This window comes from Mastomys coucha, unplaced genomic scaffold (genome assembly GCF_008632895.1).
Source record: "Mastomys coucha isolate ucsf_1 unplaced genomic scaffold, UCSF_Mcou_1 pScaffold22, whole genome shotgun sequence".
In the NCBI taxonomy this organism is placed as follows: Eukaryota; Metazoa; Chordata; class Mammalia; order Rodentia; family Muridae; genus Mastomys; species Mastomys coucha.
Genome location: NW_022196905.1, coordinates 100070668 through 100076032, shown reverse-complemented (window position 1 = coordinate 100076032; position 5365 = coordinate 100070668).

Genomic DNA, 5365 nt, shown 5'->3' with positions numbered 1-5365 from the left:
AAAAAAAAAAAAAGAGAGAGAGAGAGATAGTTCCTAGAACTGGAGTCATGGCAATGAAGCAGTGAGCAGAGAGATGACCTTGATGGCTGAGAGATGCAGGATGAACCAATATTTCTATGACTCATGTGGCAGCTTCAACCATGGCCCTCAACACTGGGGCAATAGGCTTGCTTGTACCACTCTTGGTGCTGTAGATCCAGGTCTCATGCTGGTGCTGTGAGCATTTTACAGACTGAGCATCTCTCTGGCTTCCCTGCCACCCTTGTGAGATAGTCTCACTCTGTAGCCTAGGCTGGCCTAGAACTCACTATATAGACTAGGCTAGTCTTGAACATGTGGTGAGCCTTCTACCTTAGCCTACCAAGTGTTGAGATTACAGGCATGAGCTACCCAGAACAGCTTCCTGTATGGTTCTCTGAAGAACCACTAACAGTAACTGAGTGTAATCCGTCCCCCTTGGTGAAGACTCTCTGAGAGCAGGCAGAAGGGTATTATCTATCAGTGTCCACTTAGGAAGGAAACTTGTAGGCCCAGAGAGAAATGGAGCCACATCCATGAGAGAAACCATCAGGGAGGAATCCTCTGTGACCATGGTTTATGAATGAAAAGGGCATTAAGGAATGATGTCTGTTCAAGAGACGACCAGGTGCTGACCCACATTCCATCATACCCACACTGCAGAGAAAGGAGTCACGCACACCTTCAGAATACACACTGCTCATTGAAAATGATTGACCTCCCCAAAAGGAAGATGAAAGTTAAACCCAATTGCTTTAGATTAAAGGCTGAATAGGCATGATGGCACATACCTTTAATCCCAGCACTCAGGAGGCAGAGGCAGGAGGATTTCTGTGAGGCTGAGACCAGCCTGGTCCGTAAGCCAGAACTATCTAGTAAAAGCCTGTCTCAGAAAGCAAACAGCAAAGCAAATAAATAAGATGGCGCCTGAGCTCAGCCTGACCAAATCACTCAGACTTGGGGGCTAGCGGTGGGGGGTGGGAGGATGAGGGAGTAAGTAATATGTCTCAAATGTAGTCTATATGGCTCTTCCAGATCTGACATCTCCAATACTCAGCTCTCATCTTTGAGGAAGAAAATATGGTGGACATCTGTACATTTGTTTGCTTGTGGCTTGGGTTTAATTATCTACAAAGAAAAAATCCCCCAAATGTTTCATGTTCTTCTCTTTTAACTGCCAAACCAAGGGCCTCTGAACTTTGACAGTCCTTTGGAAGTTTTATTAATGGAGATGGAGTATGTTTTTAATATTTTGCATTATGATCACCCAAATTTATTTTCTGTGATTCATTTGTGCTTGATTCTACCATACTTTAAGGAAACAAAGTCAGCACTTTTTACCTTGTAAAATATATCGAGCTTCATTTCTTTAAACACAGTTCAATGGTGATTAATGAACAAACGAAGTTTTTAAATAAAGAGTCCTTTTTTTGTCTCAGAAGCAAAGTCTTACAAGCTCCTGAAAGATTAGCATCTGCACAGATTTTCATGTAAACACATTTCTTTCCACTCAAGGAACTCTGTGTCTTTGTGTTGTACTGTTACGAGTTTGTGAACGGAGAACCAGAATCCGACCACTCACTCTGGTGCCTCAGGTGGTAGGTAGTGTGTGTCAGCAACTGCAGTTTCAAGTAAATAATAAAGAAAACTTTTAACAATAAAAATGTTCAAGAGAAACTACCAGTATGTTGACTCCTAGGTTGTAATTGTTTTGTTATTCATGTTTTTGGCCCCTCCCCAAAAGCTACCATTCACATTTTACAATCTCTCTTTGAGGTCTACTTAAGACATTTAGAACTTAAATGTCTCCTTATTAGTAGTTACCTGAACTGAGAAACAGTGTCATACTTTCTATATGTGTGAGTAAGAAAAACATATTTTGAACAACATAGAATTTAGTTCAACTAAATAGTTTTAGTCTTCAACTAGATGGTTTTAGTGAAATGCCCAAGCAGAGGCTATTTCAGCAAAAGTAAAGGCTAAGATATGTGCCGGCTGGTTTTATATTAACTTGATACAGCTATTGTCTTCAAGGCGGGGGAACCTCAACTGAGGAAATGCTTCCATAAAATTAGGCTGTGAAGGTCTTCTCTTAATTAGTGATTGATAGCAGAGAGGGCCCAGCCCATTGTGGTGGGGCTATCCCTGGCTTGGTTGTCCTGGGATCTGTAAGAAAGCAGGCTGCAAGCCATGGGGAGCAAGCTAGCCAGGCAACTGTCCTACTGAGTGGCTCACCCCTCCCACCAGGCACTTCAATGCCTCTCACACTGATCAAGGTTTTCAGAAGACAGAAGGAAACTAAGGACCAAAACCTCACTCACAGGGAACTTCTGTGCAGACAGATGATGTCACTTAACACACATCTGGTTTCATTTTTATTTTTTGTTTACTGCTTTTTGTTTTGCATTGCTTTGTTTTGAGTCAGGACTTTACTTTGTGGTTCTAAGATAGCCTCAAATACATCCCTAGTCTCTGCCTCCCAAGTGCTGAGGTTACAGGCGTGTGCCACAACCAGGCCTAATTTAACCATGTTTTTCTTTATTCTACTTGTAACACTGAGAATGTAGCTAATGGGTAGACTATGTGCTTAGCATGTACAAGGCCCTGGGCTCAACCTCCAACATCAGAGCACACGTGCCGCTATGGTAATCTTAAGGTCTTCATTATGGATTTTTAAGAACACCTATGGAAAAAACATTATACCACAATGTTATTTTTCTGAATCTAAGAAAGTGTGACAATGCATCCTATTAGCTCATTTAAAGTTTATAATGTAAGTGGTTACTTTCCCATGAATAAAATTTTATCTCTCTTTACTAAATTATGATTTTATTTATACATTCTAAAGTAATAAATCCCAGAATCATACATCATTTCCTCAATAAATGTCATCAGAAAGAGGTTATAGCACCAATGCTTTCCTTTCTGCGACCCTTAATGGAGTAGTAAGAAAGGCCAGGAAGACACTGTCGCCCTGGAACAACACTTCTAGTCTATTGTCTGTCAACTGATTAGCTAGTGTTTGATTTTGAGGCCTTCTAAGTCAGAGGTTTTACCATTACAAGATTTCAAATTCAGGATGAATCATTGTTGGGAATCATCTTCAGAAGGCTCAGATCATTTGTGAGTGTGTGCATGTGTGCTCACAGTGTGCTCACATTGTGTGTGTGTGTGTGTGTGTGAAGGCTTGGGAATAGATTGGAAACTGATATATGTCAGTATATGCTCACATGCATGTATATGTGTGCTCACATGCATGCACATGTGTGTTTCTTTTGACCTTACACCATTTCTAATGTTCCCCTATGTTCTGTCCCTGCTGCTCTCCATTTGAGCTGTGCACCCACAGATACTCAGTTAAAAGGATGATTTTTTTTTTTTTAGTTTTTTTTTTAAAGTTGCATTATGGAATTTATGTAAATATTTTTCTTATTTTCCTCCCTGATCATAAACTTGCCCTCACTCCTGGGTCTGGAGTATAACCAAGTTGAAAATACAAGAACATGGGCTGACGAGATGGCTCAGCGGGAAAGAGCACTGACTGCTCTTCCGAAGATCCTGAGTTCGGATCCCAGCAACCACATGGTGGCTTATAACCACCCATAATGAGATCTGACGCCCTCTTCTGGTGTGTCTGAAGACAGCTACAGTGAATTACACCAGAGCGAGCAAGCAAGCAGGGCTGGAGCGAGCGGGGTGGCAGAGGTCCTGAGTTCAATTCCCAGCGGCCACACACATGATGGCTCGTGGCCATCTGTACAACTACAGTGTACTCATACACATAAAATAAATAAAATAAATCTTTAAAAAAAAAGAAAATACAAGAAGCACCATGAGGTCATAGCAGGATCAGTGGCCCCATGCATCTGCAAAAGAAGAGAATCTGTTTAAAGTCACTCGAGCATTGAAATGAAGCAGCGGCCTTAGATTTCCTTTTTGCATTTCTTAATATTCCAGATAAGGCATTTTTCTTTGCAACTACGATCCTCTTTCCCTTAGAAAAACTGCCTCAGCCAATAATAGCTTTTTGCTACTGCAAATACCTTCCTTCTATCTTGTTGTATTTTCATTATGTAAAGTTGCTATAATTTTTATTTTTTTATTATTTATTTGTCCATTTATTTATTTATTGTGTTTTTTTTTTCAAGACAGGATTTCTCTGTGTAGCCCTGGCTGTCCTGGAACTCACTCTGTAGACCAGGCTGGCCTTGAACTCAGAAGTTCACCTGCCTCTGCCTCCCAAGTGCTGGGACTAAAGGTGTGCGCCACCACTGCCCTGCATTAACTTTTTTTAAAATTGGCAAAGGTTTGATTAATTCTCAGACTATTATTTACTAATTGACCAATTTACTTTTTTAATATGGAGAACATTTTTCCCCTTCACTACTTTTTCATATATATGGCTACTGTCATTTTTGAATGTCCTAATTTGCTTTTTCAAAGTGAAAATATGATTTTTCTCTCTCATGCATCTGCACAGACACAGCATAAAGCTGCTTCCAATGCAGAGCACATGAGTGTCATTTAAATTTTATTTTCAGATGTTCACCACACATGGGGCTTAGTTAGCATGGAGAATAATCATGAGTCCAGAGTGACCTACCTCAGTTCCCTCTTGAAACATTTTTTTCACGATACGGTTGCATGTTTTAATAGATGCCATTATGTCTATGCTCAAGTCTTGTTTAGGCAACTGGTACAAACTGTCTTCTGTGGCAGTTCCTGCTTTCCCCTAACCACTGCCAACCTCCTCTGTCAGACCACAATGTGATTACCCGACATGCAGGACGCCCTCTACCCTGAGCACCGAATAAAGCAGGTGTCATGGCACACACCAATAGCCCCAGCTACATAGGAAGTTTGAAGCCAAACTGGGATTACAAAACAAATAAACAAAACAAACACAAAAGAAAAATAGAAGAGGAAAACCAGAGAATGAATAAATAAGCAAACTGAATTTATTTATTTTTGAGGGATCCTTGCCCTACCCTGTATATTCTAAACTAATACATGTCTGGGTTGTTCTCTAAGACTTACAGCTACAAGGGAACGGAAGGCATTGTGAGGCTGGGCATGGGCCTTTGCAGGCAAGAGGACCTGAGTTTGGATTCCTAATACCCACACACAAAGCCTGGTGCAACAGAGTCTTTTTATAATCCCAGTCAGGCTAGCCAACTAGTGAGTTTCAGGAAGATGGCTCGGTGAGTAAAGGTGTTACCAGCAAGCCCAGACCTGAGTATGGGACCCACATGGTAGAAGCAGTCAACTCTCACATGTGCTATTAACTCTCCCTCCCTCTGTCTCTCTCACTGTCTGTCTGACTCTGTCTCTGTCTCTGTCTCTCACA